At 40.2% G+C, this 18,623-nt stretch overlaps 1 long non-coding RNA gene across 5 annotated transcripts in view; it reads left to right on the top strand.

Moving 5' to 3' along the window:
- LOC112133760 (uncharacterized) overlaps positions 1-18,623 on the top strand; it is a 303,317-nt gene that overhangs the window by 218,515 nt on the left and 66,179 nt on the right. For all 5 annotated transcript variants that reach the window (XR_010140365.1, XR_010140366.1, XR_010140368.1 and 2 more), the window contains exon 2: positions 4,203-4,316. This is a non-coding gene — a long non-coding RNA (uncharacterized LOC112133760). The remainder of the gene's footprint in view (positions 1-4,202; positions 4,317-18,623) is intronic.

Below are 18,623 nucleotides of genomic sequence, written 5' to 3'. Positions count from 1 at the left end.
AATGCAAGAGCCATTCTCACTGGGATGCCACAGCTCTGGAGACTTCTCATAGATGGTGTTTGGAACACTCCAGGCTTGGAGATGGGCCTTTAGACACTGCCTGTAGTACTGCTTAGCAACAGCTCTACAGACATAAAGAGATTGCAGTGGCTGCTCCCTCCTGGCTCCATCATTCAGTAAGAGCTCCACAGGTAATCTGATGACCATGATTGCAGCAATAAGGCTCTATGGCTTAGAGTCTTGGCTCTGGAGCCCTTTAAAAGATAGAGTCGGAATTTAGTTGTTTGGGCTCAAATAAAATTTGACTTTCCAGAGTACTGAAAATAAAAGAAAATGTTTATTTCTAGTATTCTTATTGTAAAGTGGTAAAAACTGTCTCAAGATAGTTGTAGGTGCTGAAGTGATCAAGGAAGTAACTAGTTATAAGCAGATTATAAAAAACTAAATCTATGATAGCCAACCTTTGATTCTCTGTATCTCAAAGTGACCTCTCTCTCAGGATGTTAATTTGAATCTTACTCTGGTGTGATGAAAAAAGAAATTCTCATTTTCATTTTGCTTTGTAAGGAATTTCTTTACCCTTTCCTATGCTTATCAGCATATCGTTTTCAAAATCAGCTTAGCAGACTGACTGTGACCTTTCCAATTGAAATGAAACATCTTCCTTTTTATCAACCGAAGGTTGTGGCTTTTGGCATGAAATTGCCCAGACGGATTTATTAATTTTAGCCTCTTAACACAGACTCACTCAGACTCACCTAACTGATGAGTTTCCAGATAATAAAGAAAAAGACCATTTTAGAATAAAAATAACAACTCAGAGTCTGAACTGAATTTGCCTGGAGAATTTTCACTGGTTCATGCCGGATGACTCACTTTACAGTAAATTCCAAGTCTGTGGCCAGAAAATTTGTGAGTCTGAGTCAGATAGACAAGAACCTTAATAAAACAGGAGCCAATGGCCCTGGCATTCCGCTCAGCAGTGCCATGAAACACAGGCACTAATAAACTGCTTTGTGAATTGTCTTTCTGGGAATATCTGTATGTTGCAGAAGGCTCCTTCTTCCTGCAGAAGCCTCTATGTTCTCCTGTGAGAGGGCTGGGAAGCAGGACTTGCTGTGCTCTTGTTCTTTAATCACTTGTGAGGCAACACAGGGTAATATTATTGTATCATCTTGCCAGCTGACAAGAAGAGATTAAAAATTATTTCAACAGCAATACATTAAAACTCCATAGTAGTCCAGGGCACTGCGGTGACCTCCAACGAACCCTTGCTATATGATTCAAAAGCAAGATGCAGCCAAGTTGGGGCCAAGATGGATTTTGAGAAAAGGCAAATTCTGACTTTTCTGCCTCACCGGATTCAGCATCTCCTGCTTACCCAGAGCTGTCTGACACAGCACGAGAAACTAGCGGAGTCTCATAAAGTGTGTTACTGAAAAAGCTTAGAGGACATTTATTTTAAATGAGAAGAATTACTGCTCATGGTGGTTTAAAATCCTAATGGTCACTGTGGGTATCCTCTGAATACCAAATCTCCTTGTTGAGCACTTGCTGTGTGCTTCTCGACAAAAATTGAAACCCGAGTCAAAAGGATAGCCTTGAAGTCTCTTTCCTCCTTTGTCCCCTCCACATGGCAGAGCGTATTTTTGTAGTTTGAGATCAAGTCTGCCAACTTGCATTAGCATATCATCCGCCTGGTTACCAAGAAAATGTGCCTGAAGAAGAAAAACAGGAGCGTGTTCACGGTCATTAGGCTCACATCATGAGCATGAATCAGCAGTTTGGAATTTGCAAGGCTGGGGCTGAAGTGGGCTGGGGAGCCAGCACAGCCAGCAGAGTGGGCAGGAAAACTCCAGGCTGCCTGACTGCCCCTTGCCTCCTCCTCAAGTGCAGCGCATCCACCCCTGGTTAAGGAAAAGTCTGAGAGACCCATGATGCAAGGGTGTCCTAATTCCTGCATGTCTGCATTTTCCTGACTTCTTTAACAAATGTTGACCATCTGTAAAGGCAAAAAATGCCTTTGATAGTAGTTATATATGAATCTTTGTATTTGAAAGAAACAGAAATTAATGCAAAAAAATTAATTTACTCTGATTTGCTTTGGACATTTTCTATCACTGGTGTTTGAAAGCAATACTAGTATGCAGATACTAGTATGGCTGATTTATGCCATGCACAATAAATATACAAGAGATGAAAGGTAATTTTAAACTCCTGTAATGCTAGCAGTAATGTAGATAATTGACAATCTGTCTTTTTGCTCCTACACATCCTGTGCATAAAACAATGCCCACCTTGCAATAAACACTCAGGAAATGATTAATAAATGAAGTCTGTCTTTTGTCTTCCCTACATCCTTGTGTTACAACATCTCTCTGTGTGTTTGTTCCACAAAATGTCTAAATGAAGTCATAGCTACATTTTTAAAGCACCGTGTTGCTTTGCATGTACCGTTTCGTTATCTTACTGAGCTCTCACAAAACACCCTTTAAATCTTCACTTATCAGATGAGAAAACTAAGGCACAGGCAGGTCAAGTGACTTACCCAGAGTGAGGGGAGTTACTTGACGGTAGAGGCAGGAGTTTAACCCAGATCTCCTGGCTTTTCAGGGCTTTCACACTCTCCCACAATGAACAAGGCTATCAGTCAAAAACTCTCTCCTAGTTATCGTGACTTTGGGTGAAGACTTTGGGCTACAGTGTTGCATCTCGCAGGAAGTCTGTGATCAGGGGCAATTGATCATTTGACCCTATTATCAGTCATGAACCCTGCAGAAAGCTTTGTTTTATCAGACTGCTTTCTAATGAAGCAGAAGGTTTAGAGCAGTTGCCTTCAGAAGCAGCACTTCCAGGAGACAGGGAGGGCTGGAGCAGAGACAGGGTGGTATTCGGGATTGGGCACCAGGAACGTGTAGATGCAGAACCCCCAGGTGTTCACAAGAAGGGCAGCCAGGAAGGGACATGGGCAATGCTCGGGCCAGACCACACTTCCTTCTCTGTTCTGCCTGTGTCATCTTCTCTTCCTAATCTGCATGGGTTACCATCATTGCATGGCTCTCCTAGGTGATTCTCTATGGCCCATGACTTCATGCTGATGGGATTAATTTTAATGGCTCTACACAAACTCAGAATGCTCTTTTAATAATATACTATTGATTTTCTCCATGCATTGGGTGTAAGCTTATTTTTGCATGGGGTTCTGTGGAGCAATAGGAGCTTACATTTATATTCAAAGCTGGCAGCCGTATGTCAGGCCTCCTCTCAGGATGAGCACAGACCACTGAGGTGCACCACTATGAATCGGTATAATGAAAACTGCCTTTGCTACTTTCCTTTTTCGTTTTAGAAAAAGGAAATATATTTTGTATGCATCAATGAAATTATTAGAATACCCTCTGATACAGAGCTCAGCTCTCTTGGGAAACCAGACCTCTTATGGGTGAAGAGAGAAATAAAATATTAGGAAGCTAAATCATATGTATCTTTATCTTGGCTCTTAGCAGCAAGGCAACTTTATAAAATATGATTATGAATTATTGAATATTTTCTTAAAGACAGAAAACTATAAATAAAAGACATCCAAAGGAAAAACGTTGTCATGATTTATGTGCATTCTTTAAGTGATTCATCAAGAGGAATTAGAAATATTTGTTTATATGCTTGTTTGTTTATGAGATGTTTCTGTCAAAAACAATTTAATAGGAAATCTGTTTTCACTCAAGTCCAAATTGAAATTTCAGAAATGGGCTACCCCAATGCAGAATTCATCATCATAAATATTAAGGATTCGGGGACTAACTATGAAGGCACCCTGTTATCAAAACTTGTGAGCACATATGTGTGGCTGGGTGTGCCGGGTGGGGCAGCAACATGATGTCAGGTTGTGTCCCTGCTCTTCTCATCGTTTAGAGCTCTTCTCCCTCGGGATACTCCAGCTAAGAAAGTATGGACGCTTCCCCTAGTTTAGAATGCACTTCAGATGGATTCCAAGCTAGAACAAGGTCTATCTGGATGTGAAGTCTTGTGACATGAACTAATGGCTAGATTTCTACTGAGGAAGCTTGGGGTCCTTGTCTATAAGGTAAAACTATCAACATTATTAACCTCTTATGGTTAGTGAGGATAGAATGACATCATGACTGTGAGCATCTTTTATGAAGTAGAATGCTGGGCTGAGGTCAGCTGTCTTTTCTGTCTAGAGGTTGAAGAGATCCTCCTGGCTTGGCGGACTACTCTGCTCTGATAGAAGTACTATGCTGGTCCAAACATGAAATAATTCCCAACATCAAGACTGATTGAAACATATTCAGTGGGTATGTGTGATCTTCACATATATATCTATTGGAAGTATAACAAAATTCTTCCATTCATGTAGCGGTGAATGTAAAATCAGAATGCAAAACCGGAAAATCAGAACCTGGGCTACTCTCTGCTGTCCTTCACAGATTAGCTCTATAAACTTGGGTAAGTCACTATACATTTAGGCCTTATTTTTATTATTTGTGAAACATAGGATTTGGATTAGGACACATGACAAGTGTTAAAACTATGATACTGAAAGAAGTGTAATAAGTAGATCTTTTTAAATGGTAGCTCCTTTAATATAGTTTAAGCCTGGATAAGAATCAGGGGAAAATAGTTCAACTCAGCTTCAACTTCTCAAAAATCATGATTTCCACATAAGAAAGATGACCCCCCAGGGGAGAGGGAAAAGCAGAGAGGGACATGGCACCCGGCAGGGAGGACACACATTTTGTCTGAAAAGATACATGTTTTTATTCACACAGGACTCTACACCTGTGAGGAACTTATTTTGGTGAAGGTAACGTGCTCTATCCCTGAGAATCAACTTAAAAAACGATCCCTGAGAATCCTTGAAAAGGAGCAGAACCCCAATCGGGGGTTCTGGAAACACTACATAGAATTTAAACATTATGTTCAATTTAAACACTGTGTTCAGGAAACACCGCATAGAATTTAAACATTAGAAATGAAAGGGTGTGCTAAGAATGAAACAACAATAATGACATGGGCCTTTTTTCTTACCATTCTGTTGCCTGAATTCAACATCTTCCTTTGGAAGTGATTCTTGTCTCCTGTAGCTGAACAGGTGTCTAGAATCAGGGATGGGAAGCAGTAGGCAGAGGTGTGTGGACACATGGTGACATGGAGGTGCAGGAGGAGCAGTTATTAACAAACACTCCAGTCACAAGACAGGCTTGGAGACAAAGCCTTTGAGACAAAGACTTAAAGTCTAAAGGAGCTCTGGTAGTATTCATCTTGTACAGGGAAGCAGCTGTCCACACAGAACTCCACACCCATTTTGCCTTCACTCCTTGCATAATGGGAAAATATACAGTATTTTATTTGGAGCTGGTGAAATTTTTCCCTTTTGTTTTGGCTTTTCAGTGGAGGGACGAATAGTAGAGGGCAGGAAAGAAAATGCAGTAACTCATTTAGGAAGATGGTATAGGTGCTAGAAATAGTCTTTGTGGAAAGAATATCATATTGAAAGCAAGAGGGTAAATTTTGTTGCAAGGGAAATCGATACAAGGTAAAATAGTTGCCAAATCATAGGAAAGAGTAGAGACAAACATTTTTTAGACTTGTCAAAACAACTCATTATTGTACTGTCTGTGCTAAGGTCTTCAGAGTCGGTACATTTATTTATGTTTGCTCTTCAGACCACTATAACTATTTAGTTTCTCACCCAGCAGACAGGCATTGCTGACTTGATATTCTGGATTTTGTATTGGCCATCACCACTTGGCCACTTAAATGCTTTACTTGGACCATGGCCCTGGCACACCTTCATCTACAAGTTCATACTAAAAACCTTTATTATAGTGGTTTAATGGGCATTTGGTAGATTTAAACCAGCCTGAGAAATAACCACTTAACAACTTGCTTCTGTTGGATGGCTTCAGAATCTATTCACTTGTGCCTCCAATAGTTGCGTGTGTTGCCCAAGCACGTCTGGAGAGGTGAACTGACAGCCAACCACTTCTTTCACAAGATCACCCCGTGATATGACACAAAATATCACCATAACTTGGAAATCCCGTCTTTTGAATTTCTATCTCTGGTTATTCCATGAAAGGAAAATGTTTAACAATATCTTCAGAATGTAGAGCTTTAGAGCTCTGTTTCCTGAGGAGTAGCTTAATTAAGCACAAGTAATTTCAGCCTATGCACAGGAGGACATGAGTAGTAACTGGTTACCGTTTGATGGTAGGATGCATAGTTTAGCTCCCTCAAGACAATCCAATGACTATATGAGACACTAAACAAATCACCAAGGCCCGCCTTTGATTTTACAGTCGGAAGAACTATGGTCAGAGCGGTTGCTGCTTGTTCAAGGTCACACATCAACTATGCAGAGGCAGAATTAAAACTGATGTCTACTGACTCTGAGGACTGTGATCTTTCTTCCTCACAGTGCTGTCTGCTACAAATAAGTATTTCTAAAATACAATGGTACATAATGTGCAGATTGCAAGTGGGCATCCTTTCCTCTAAGTAACTGACTTTTCAATTTGTTCTGTTCAAACTTGGTTAAAACATTTATTTTTCTAGCATTGACTTTGAGATTCTTCCAAATACTTGGAGACACCATGCACAAAGACACAGCGTGCAGTGCACTTAATGTCAAATGCTCTTGCTGCCAGAATGATCAAGAGTAAAAAGGGAATTGCACACAAAGGCCGACATAGGAAGCAGTCTCCAACTTGCTGTACTTCAGAAATATACTGCAGATAATTGGATGATATTCCCCTATACAAGTGTAAATGGGTAAGGTACTTCATCATCAGACTGCCTTGTGATTTAGCAAGTCTGCATCCAAAGATATCTCTAAATGCACATAAATGACTCAGGCTTCGTAAGCCAGAGAGAGTGACAGGACAGCGAGCGATCAGTCAATATCTCAGAGAGTTGATGCCAAGAGGATGGAAGTAAAAATTGAGAGGAGCAATCTATAGCCAGGTCTGCTTGTAGAAGAACATTGGTAAGGAAATAAACACTAAAAATTCAGCGTGCACACTTCCACGAACAAACCATCTTGACAGAAATGGTGTCATAAAGGATAAATGAGAAAAGCCCCTTCTCTCTATTTGTTCTTGGTGTTACTGCATTTTTATTATAGATTGTCCCGAGGGAGCTGAACTATGTATCCTAACATCAAATGGTAACCAGTTACTACTCACGTCCTCTTGTGCATAGACTGAAATTACTTGTGCTTAATTGAACTACTCTGCAGGAAATGGAATCCTCCAAATATCCTCAGCTTCCTAAAAGAGATTGCTATAAAAATCATAAAGTTAGTGCTCAGAATCTCAAATTTGATAAAGAGGTTTGCAGTTTTATGCTATTCATATGACACATCTTATTTTCCCTTATGTATTAGGCTTCTAGTCTCTGGGGCCTAAGACCCTCCAAGAAAATACTACCTGAATTTTTTCTTTCTGTTATCAGACTATTTCCCATAGGCCTTAGATATATAGCTGACTGAAGTTGCTTTTAAAAATAATATACAGACAACGCTCTGTGATGTAAGTATGATTGGCTTTTAGCTATATTTCAAAGATGACCATTGAGTAATATTTTCCCCAGGGAGCCCCAGCAGTGAAATACTCCAACACTATTGATGTTTTTCGCAACCTGACCCAGATATCTGGTTACCCTTCAAATGACTGTGCGATTGTTCTCTGATTGCCTGGTTACACCTAATATACTCAGGATATACCTCTTTGGCCCCAAAAGAAAGGAAGTCCAGTGTCTGTAATTCCATTGCAGCCGAAGGCAAGAGGGTTCACATCCAACGACTGGCTACAGCTCTTAGCACTACGGAGTTCTGACAAAAGTGTTTGTTGTCCCTTCTCCAGCCAGATAAAAATGGACTTTGCTTTCTCAAAGACTCATGAGTGTCCCAAAAATTCTACTCTCCCTTCTCAAATATAAACATCAGAATCTTCCTTGGAGAGGTGAGAGACTCGAACACTTCACTCTCTTCTTTGGTTAAGGATTCATCCCTTTCAGGAGGCTGAGGATTGGCTATAATATTTGCTTGTGTTTCATCCATTCTCTTTGAGTCCGAGTCTCTGTGTGGAGGTCCAATTGTCTAGGGGCAAAAAGAACCCATTCTAGCTCCAGTCATTGAACTAGAACATTAGTCCTTATACAAACAACTATATTAGGGAATATTACTGGTTTCTACAAGGAAAATAGATTTTCTGCTAGAATAGAAATGTGAATACTTCCTCTACTTTAAAGTACCAAAAATATTCTATTTCACCTTTCACAATGCCAAAGGCAGCTCTGTGTCACTCAAAAGTATGTGTTGATTGGCCAGGCATGGTGGCTCATGCCTGTAATCCCAGCACTTTGGGAGGTTGAGGCGGGCGGATCACGAAGTCAGGAGATCGAGACCATCCTGGCTAACATGATGAAACCTCATCTCTACTAAAAATACAAAAAATTAGCTGGGCGTGGTGGCACACGCCTGTAGTCCCAGCTACTCAGGAGGCTGAGGCAGGAGAATCACTTGAACCTGGGAGGTTGAAGTTGCAGTGAGCCGAGATTGTGCCACTGCACTCCAGCCTGGATGACAGAGCAAGATTCTGTTTCAAAAGAAAAAAATAGTATTTGTTGATAAATAAAAGTTAAACTTTAAAAAATATATTGTTTTCCCATCACTTTTATTGTCTGATTGAGGACAATTACCTCATATTTGTCTCATTCAGTTCATCTTTCAACATGGGATTCTAACTATAGAAGTTGTCATGAAACCAACCAAAGTTATCAACAGAGCCCTGGCTTTAGAAGACACTGCCTTGGGTTAACAAAGAGGAGAAAAATAACCTGTGTTTAAGTGTTTAATTCTGTTTTCATAATGTATTTATTTCAAAGATTTTTAAGTAGAAATATGGGACTTTGTAAAATAAGTTTTTAAAAATATCCTTAATTGTTCATGGCCAGAGGAGATGAAATTGCCAGAATAAGGATGACATGGAACACTCAGGGGTAGACTAGGAGGGATGTAAATGTGAAGATACCAAGAGATGGCATCCTTGTATCTCCATCAGTGCCTGTCATCACCAAGCTACCTTAAATGATCACATAATCTAAGGAAAATGAGTGGGCTTAGTATGCAAATGCAACTTTAAGACAATCCCCAGCTTTTCTTCCAGCATATTGTAGTCCCTGAGCCCATAGCATAATAGAAATTCTGGAAGCTAGCATCTTCTAATCCAATAAAGCTCAATAGTAATAACAAAAACCTCTAAAGAAGTCCTGTCTCAAGCTCAGAATAACTTGTAACCTCCTCATCTCTTTTTCTGTATTGTTACTGAGTAGCAATCTTGAATTCAAGCAATTAAAAAGTGGAAAATATTTGTAATATTCATATATCAATAACACTGGTTAAACACACATATATATAAAATGCACTTATACGAAGTGCATAATTTAGCACTTACTATAGGCCAGATTCTTAATTTTGTGCATTACCTCACTTGTTTCTCAAAGCAGCACTGTGTGAAGTAGATACAATTCTTTTACCCATGTTAGTAGTTGAGAAAACAATCTCAGAGAGCAGAAATGACTTGCTGCAAGTTATACCATGAGTGACAGGGCTGACAGGTTAGCACAGTCTCTCTGACAGGAACACCCTAGCTTATAATCACCATGCAACATTGCCAAAACAGTAAGGAGGTATTTGAGTTTTCAGAGTCTGCACACATATGCAGTTGATGGCTGTTGGGAAAATAAATATGAAAATAGCTTGGCTTATGCAGGACAGAAAAATGTTTATTCTGTTTCCCAGGATGTAGGCTGGTGGCAGAAAGTAGACCCTGGAGAACAGGAGCACTTGGTTTCAAATAAAATACCTGCATTAAATATTCAGCTTTCCTGCAGTTTTATATGAGTACAGTACCAGAGGAATGGGCAAACTGGCAATGGCTCAGGCTTGGTATAAACAAATCTCTGCACTGGCCCCATTGAAGGCCTGATACTTTATCAACTGGTGAGACCTAGAAGGGGTACCAGGAACACACAGTTTCCCCAGGGCCACTGCTGCAGCCTCCCTGGTTAGATCGTGGTGCCAATCAGGCCTCCAGGTTGATAGGAATTGATGTGGATTAGTTTCACAAAGCTGCTTCTCTTTAGCCCCAGTCAAATGCAGCTGTCCAGGTAAACCTAATGCCAGCAATGGTCAGATAGGCATCTTTGTGGTTGCTTGGATAATAGGTATGTTTATTTCCTCTGTGATGTCTGGGCAAGTGCCAAGGTTCAGGCCTCTGGCTAAGGAAGCAGAAGGAGTCAATGGGAAATTACCAGAGGGCTGGCTGTAGCTGAACATTTTTGCCAGCAGCTATTTGATCATTCCAAACATAAAGAGGACGAGGAAGAGCCAAATTCATTTTGCAACTGGAGTCCTCTGGGTGTTCAGTCTCTTTGTAATATACTGTTAATGTGATTAAAATGGAGGCATTTAGACTTAAATGGTTGTTGGAATAAATTAGGGACATCAAAATTGGCAGAGTTTACATTTTGAAGAACTCAATTCTGTCAGCTCTCCATGAAAGTTAATCACTCCAATATTAAGCTATTTTTTTCATGATGTGAAATTTGGCAGTGAACAAAATCAACAGGGTCACAGCTTCAAAGAGGAATCCACTACATTTTGGCAGAGAAATGTGCCAAAGAATGCCTCTTTTAAAGGACCTAAGAGGAAGCATCTATTAATCAGAGGGGGTAGAAGAGGTGTGTGTGTGTGCATACATGTACACAGTATCTGCGAGCCAGTCGGTGAAACTGATTTTTTAATGTAATCTGCTATCGTCAAACACTGTTCCATTGGTCTTCAAAAATAAAAAGAAGCAAAAATTCAAATAGCAAAAACACCTCTAAATGTACATGTGACACAGACATAAGCATACGTGTATATAAACACATATACACAGGCAGGTAGCATGTGAAGAATAAAATGGTGAGAGATGTGTATATATTTATATGCATGCATGCACAAGTGCCCACTGACATTTCGGTTGCCTGGGTAGCAAGCAGAAACAGAAAGCTTCTCAGAGTAGAGCTAGCCACTTCTTGAAGATCTGACATGTCTCAGGCAGTCGTGGGTAGCTCAGAGCAAAATCTTTGAAGAAAGCAAATCTGAATGTCTCTTTATGATCGTATTTATACCTCAGACTTTTTTTTTTTTTTTTTTTTTTTTTTTTTTTTTAATCCTCACACTCCTTAAGTCCATGGGGAAAGGGCTGCAAAATAGGAGTTTGGCTTTTTGGCCTATGAATTAATGACAGTTTCTGGATCAGCTATTTCCCAGAGAACAAATCTCTTATTTCCCTCAACACACACACACACACACACACACACACACGGATACAGAATATACACGTGCACTCAACATTATCAGCTCTTCTGTATATGTGTGTCTAACACATTGTTAATGGTTTTCATTTTCAGTGTTTTAAAGATTTCCCTGAAGGTTATCCAAATAGTAGCTTTGCAAAAAAATACATAAAAGGCCACGTTCAAATCGTCTTTTGAATGATGCCCTTGCTAGTCATGAAAATAAGCTCTTTCTCATATGCCCGGGGCAGTACTAAAAAAGAACCCGGCACTAGCTGTAATGAAAATCCAGTCTGGGGACTAGGAGAAATGGAATACACTGTGCCCTTTCTCTGAGGTCATGAGTCCATCCTCAAGAAGGCTATAGCAAACAATGTTTAGGGGTAGAAAGTGTCACATGTAAAATATCCACTGGGAAGAGAACTTTGGCTTACAATACTTCTGCATATGCTAGAGAAGAAAACAAAGGTTTATTTCCTATGGTATATCAATCTTGGGCTTTTTATGTGATCAGGTAAAAGGCAGTGTGGGCTACAGGTCTGGGGACCAGTTCTCTGTTTTAGGCATTGATTCTACATAGTTTGTGACCTTGGACAAATCATGAACCCCTATTCAGAACTTATCTGTAAAATTAGGATGAACACGTCAACCTCCTCCCCATTGTGGTTGAGAAGAACAAAGATGATTCTTAGACGTCACCTGTTTGAAACTAACAAAGTGCTTTATAAATATGAGCTATGGCGATTTACACAGAAGGAAACTAATACATGCAAGTAGGGAGTGCAGCGCTTCCTTCTGGAGAGGAAGAGACCTTAAGAGGAAGGCACCCCTGCAAAGGCGGGAGGGACTGGCTGCTATTGTCTAATGCATGTTGAATGAATGAGTCCTCTAAAGGCCTTTATCATCTCCGTCTTCCAAGTGCCCACTTGGTTTGAATGCCTACACGGTCAATTTGAGTTGAATTTCCAGCCTGCTAATGTGTGTTGATGTTGTTGTTGCTGAGAAACTTGCATTTCCCCTATAGATTAGTTGATCTGCCTTTCTATAGAGTCTGAGTTCCTGATCTTTCCCCCACTTTAGTGCTAACGTAATAAAAATAGAATTGCTGCATAACGATCCAAAGCCCTAATTGATTCTTCAGTTACTGTAATTGTGTCTCTGACCTCCAAATCCACACTGAAGTCAGCTATTGGTGGAGCATTCTAACCAGAGCACAAGACTGGAATGCATGGTGGGAGAACCTCAAGAAAAGGAGATCTTGTTTTAATTAAAATTAGACCTTACTAACAAAAGAAAACAGTTCTTCTCAGGCCTTGGATGCTAACAGGAGCAAGATTCCTCCTGAGGGGAGTGAACCTCAATGTTTTTTTAAAAATGTTACCAGCTTTTCAAATAAGTAGGCTGCTCAGTCCCTTAACAACCTAGATAGGTAGCCTTTCTATAAATAGCTCATCCCATTACATTCCTGTTTATTCTCTGTTTATGTGGTTACTGGCTTTATTCTTGCCTATTGTGGGTAGATGCCCAGGCTCCAAGGCAACTTTGTATTTTTGTCTTTTGGCAAAGCAGAGCAAGGGGTGGGAGTGAAGAAGATGAAGATGGCGACTCTCCCCCTACACCTACCAACACAGCAACCTACATACTGTCTGTCTGAATGTCCCCAAGGGCTCCAAGTAAATGACAATTTTGTCAAAAATGCAACTGAATGATTAAAAGAATATGAATGATCTAGGTAAATTATAAAGCCTAAGATATACACACGCATGTATATGCATGTGTATGTATGTATACACATTTACATAGCTATACTATGCATACATGTGCATATGTATATGCATATAGATATATTCATACATTTAAATATGAATGCATTGAAACTTTAAATAAAAGGGAAGGAAGACAATGAGTGCCATCTCGTGGAGAGGAGACCTACCAGTAAATTTTCCAAATTGTCTGTACTTCAGACATTTTTTTAATGACTAACCAATATTCCTCGGAGTAAATATTTTCTTCCTGCCTTTCCAGGTTTTTCACCTAAATAACAATAAGTGTCCGCTACATGAACACTGTCTTGTTCCTTTGTGCCAGGACATGCTTTAAGGAATGAACTGTGTTCATGGGAGTGGGTGTTTTGGTGCATCAGAAAATGCATTCATTACTGACCCCAGCTCTGGCAAAAGTCTCAAAAGTTGTTACAATTTATAAGAAATATGACAACAGACTCAACGACTCACTGTGTTTTAGGGCTGTGACCAGTCGATGCTGTTACAGCTGCCACTCCTGACAATGTCATCCCATCACATTGTTCACACTCTGACTGTCCATCCACAAAAGCTCAGTTGAATCCAAGGCATGTGTTTTTACTTCAACTCAATAAATTGGCATCCCAATCTACTGGCCTATCTACACATATAGTCCGAGAAGCTATAGTAATGCACCTCTGGCTCAGTTGCCTGAGGTACACACATGGACAAATATGCCTGCTCATACTCTGTTATGTGTAGATATGGACAAGAAGGAGAATTTACTTCTTCCTAGTGCAAACATCATCAAGAACAGAGGTTCATATCCCAGGGGGTGGTGAGAGTCCATGGGAAAACTGAGTCCTGCTAAATATTACATGAACACAATTCACTAATAGAAGCTCATTACTCAGCATAGGCATAGGAAGTGTGTTAATAGCTATTACACAAATAGGATTGGAAAAGGTAACAATGTCTGAGTTTCTGAAATTGAGTAAGAAAGGGCATTGCTAGTACAAGTAGCTTACTTGTATCCTTGCGTGTATTCCATTCACCAAATATTAGGTTGGTGCAAAAGTAATCATGGTTACTTTTAATGGCAAAAACCACGATTACTTTTGCATCAACTTAATATTATGTAGTGCTTATATGGTACCCACACTAGGGATAATGCAAGAGATCAAACAGGTAAGAATGGACAAAACTCCCTGCTCTCGAAGGACTTATGTTCTAGTAGGGAAATACAATAAATAAATATACTATTTGTTGTAGGATGACAAGAATTAAGGAGAAAAATAAATAGTTAGTGGGGAGAGGCTCTTGGATAGAGAGAATGTTGTAATTTTAGATAAGGTGGCAAGGGAAGGCCTCACAGAGAAAGGGAGACTGGGGTCAAGATTTGGAGGAGGTAAGAGAGCAAGCTTTGGAAATATCTTGGGCAGAAGCACTTCAGGCAGAAGGATCAATAAAGCAAAGAGCCCTTGGCAGGCCTATGCCTGGCATGTCAAGAAGCAGCAATCCGTGCACCAGGCGCCGGGGCAGGTTCTTCTCCACATTTAATCTCATTATAACCTCTTCACCACAGTGAGGGAGAATCTGATTAAAGTCCCATTTTATAAAGAAGAAAATCACTTTAACCAAATGTTCACAAACACATATAACAAGCACACCAGGCGACTGAACAACGTGCCCAACCTGGTCAGTGAAGTTAGCTTGACCCTTGACCTTGCCCTGGCCTTGATATTTTTGTACCCTAAGCCTAGTAGCTGTGGGGCTGAGCAAATGGATCTCTCAAAGGTTGGAGAATGAGGAGGTATAGCAGGCTCAGGAGGAAAGGATGTTGTTAGGGGCAGATCTGGACGTACCTAGAATTTTTAGAATTTTTTTTTATAAAGAACTGTTGGCCAGACTATGTTCTTTTCATAAGTCCATATATAGAATTTTGGTGTGGAATCTCTTGATTTTCCATATTTTAATAAATTAGGCTTTATAATTTTTCTCCTATTTTCAAAAGCTAAGGAATAGTTATAGTTTCTGAAGTTAATGCATCAACTACTTGAAAATCATTATGTTGTGCTAAAGAATCTGATTTCACCTATTGCTATTACACATTTATTCATTCACCAAATATTAGGTTGGTGCACCTCCTCTTAAGATTTAGAAATCACATTTTGTGCTCTCTGTTTTAAAAACTGATAGATGTTGGCCGGGCATGGTGGCTCATACCTGTAATCCCAGCACTTTGGGAGACCGAGGCGGGCGGATAACCTGAGGTCAGGAGTCCAAGACCAGCCTGACCAACATAGTGAAACCCCGCCTCTACTAAAAATACAAAAAATTAGCTGGATGTGGTCGGGGGTGGCGGGGCAGGGGTGTGGCACCTCTAATCCCAGCTACTCAGGAGGCTGAGGCAGGAGAATCGCTTGAACCTGGGAGGCAGAGGTTGCAGTGAGCCAAGATTGCACCACTGCACTCCAACCTGGGCAACAAAGAGCGAGACTCCGTCTCCAAAAAAAAAAAACAAAGAAAATGATGTTAAATGTGTCCCGTTTTTTCTTGACTTCTTTTTTTTTTTTCAGTTTTCTTATCTCATTGGCTCCCTTCTATCTCTCTTTTTTTTTTTTTTTTTTTGAGGTGGAGTTTCGCTCTTGTCACTCAGGCTGGAGTGCAGTGGCATGATCTGGGCTCACTGCAACCTTCGCCTCCCAGGTTCAAGCGATTCTCCTGCTTCAGCCTCCTGAGTAGCTGGGATTACAGGTGCCCACCACCATGCCCAGCTAATTTTTGTATTTTTAGTAGAGATGGGGTTTCGCCATGTTGGCCAGGCTGGTCTCGAACTCCTGACCTCAGGTTATCCACCCACCTAGGCCTCCCAAAGTGCTGGGATTACAGGCATGAGCCACCGCACCCAGCCCCTTCTATCTCTTATAAATGAAACCATCATTAGTTAAAGAATCACTACTCATTTAAAGGGCTATTCAGAATTTCAGCATGAAAGATCTGCCATGAGCATAGTTATAGCCAGATGGTTTCTATGGAGAGGTGGTGATCAAAGGGAAGATGTTTGACAGGGGTGGGATGGGGTGGGGGAGGGGCCCATGATGATACAGGGAAAATGACGGGTGACAAGGAAGGGGCAAGGGATGGGGAAGATAAGCTGTCACAGAGCTAGGAGCTCCAAAAAGACTGTTGTCGGTCCAAGCACCAAGTTGAAGTAGCTTCTTCTCCCTCCCCTCCTAGAGGCCTTCCTGGCCTGCTCCCTGGGATCTGCTTTCCTCGGATTCTTTCCTTTCCACCTTTCTCAAAATGTTCAGATAAGAAATAATACCAGTGATAGCTACCATTACTTCTGTATGTGTGATACTTGAATACTTCCTATTGTTCGAGCTCATAAAAATCCTACATTCAACACACATGAAAGAGATGCAGAGAGATGAAGACATTTGTCCAAGTTACATACACAACTATGAAATAGCACAGCTGGAAATTAAACCCAAATCTGATAGACACTGAATCCACCTTTCGTATACACCGTGTGACCACTTCATGCCTGGGGACGAACTGTCCTAGAACTGTTTGCATTTTAATCAGGAGCAACATTCAAAAGGTAATGGAATGGGTTCCAAGGTCAAACTTCCAGACCCTGGAGAAGGTGGGAGTAAAATAGTATTGGGTTTTAGGAATCTTCCCAGTGTTTGTCCCTGAGACAAGTCCCTGAGGTAATGTCTTGTCAGTTCAGCTGGCATTTATGAAGCACGTACATCCACCATGCTTGATGCCTGGCTCTGGAAATAATACCGTTGTTATAAGCGATGCTTCTGTTCTCCTTCCCTTGATAACCTACCCCTCTCTTCTGGAAAGTTCAAGTTGTGGAACAGTGTGCCCAGGATCTAGTTCTTTTCTTTTTCATTAAGGATAATTATCTTCCTACATTAGCAAAATCATATGACATGAGTTACTAGGAGTGTTTAAATTTTTTCATATCCACACCATCGGCTGTAATTTTTGAATCTAGATTCCATCTGTTTATCCGTTGAAAACAGGAAGCATTTGGGAAATGGCTTGTAGTATGCCTCATACGTAGCTTTTACTAAAATAAAGGACACTGGGGAGAGTCTAAGGTTTATCACCAAATTACACCAGTAGAAGCCTGCAAAGAGTCACCAAAAAAAAAATCATATTTTTAATTTGGCAAACGGAGTCTCTTTTCCATGAACATACATTTAGGTTACTGAAGGCAATTTTCTTGTCCTGCAAGTTTTTAATTATTTTTAATCCTAGTGAGACATGCTGAACTTCTTCATCTGCTCCTTGGGTGAGTGAGGTGATTTTTAGGATCCTCGCCTTTTCTGTCTCTCTCTCCCGCAGAGTAGTCTGCTTGGACATCATTTTTCTTATCATGTTGTGTCCAGGGTTAAAGAGTTTATCTTTAACCTGCTCATGAGGCAGGAGTTCATGGTGCCTCCTTTTATCCGAAACCCACTTTTCATGCTGTCTTAGATATGGTCCACTTGTTTATCATTTCTCTCCCAGAACTGGTTTATATTGAGCTCATTCACTCAAGGTCTTTCCCTCACAAATTCTTTTAAAGCCAGTTCTCTGTCCTTAAAAATCAACTGAATTTAATGTAAAAGACATACATTTAAAAATGTTGAAAAGGAGACTTTTCTATTTATGCTGATAGCATATCATTTTGTTAGTATCAATATATCTTCCTGGCCTTTCTAGATGTTTCTGAATCTTGATAGGAGTGGAGGGAGGTGACAGTGCTGCTGAAACAAAACAAGTCTTGTTAAGAGAATGGTTGAAATTAAATGACGAGTCCATGGGGTCCTTTCTACTGTCCTGTCTATTTTTGTATGGGCTTGAAATTTTCCAAAATAAAAAGTTAAAAAAAATACCTAATCATTATCTTCTTGCATATACTTAGCCTTAGCCATCTCATTTCACAATTTGGCAGAAAATTTACCCAGTGTTTTCCTTAGATCAAAATACTTGATTTCAAAAACATTCCTCTCAGTTAAGTGGTAAATTTATCAGAATTCCTCAAGTTAGAATTAAGCATTAACAAATTAAATGAATAAGAACACTCTGAATTTATCAGGATCTCTATTAGTTTTGTTTCCAATCTTGGCTGTACCTGTGTTACAAGTAAAAATATTGCCTTGTGTTTTTAATCCCTGACACAGTATCAAAATTGGACATTTATATATATTTTGGGACCTCACTGATTGACAGAGCTGAATCAAAGGTTAGACAGCCGTTGGCATCAATCTGTGAGGGGAACTAAACGTCATTGATTAAAGAGACATCAATGGGAATATAACAAGTATAAGAAATCATATTTACCAGAATTCTTCTAGGGAAAAGTGGTTGGAAGAATTAGTTTGATAAGACCCTACAAACAAGAGAAGAGACTTCCCAGACTCGGGCTCAGGTGACTATGAGGAATGTCCTACCCTGATTCTGAGGATGGCTGGTCAGGAAAGGGCAGGCATATTTTGCAGAGTG

Source organism: Pongo abelii, chromosome 5 (genome assembly GCF_028885655.2).
Source record: "Pongo abelii isolate AG06213 chromosome 5, NHGRI_mPonAbe1-v2.0_pri, whole genome shotgun sequence".
NCBI lineage: Eukaryota > Metazoa > Chordata > Mammalia > Primates > Hominidae > Pongo > Pongo abelii.
The sequence above is the reverse complement of the archived record's forward strand: the minus strand, read 5'-3'. Positions and strand labels throughout refer to the sequence as shown.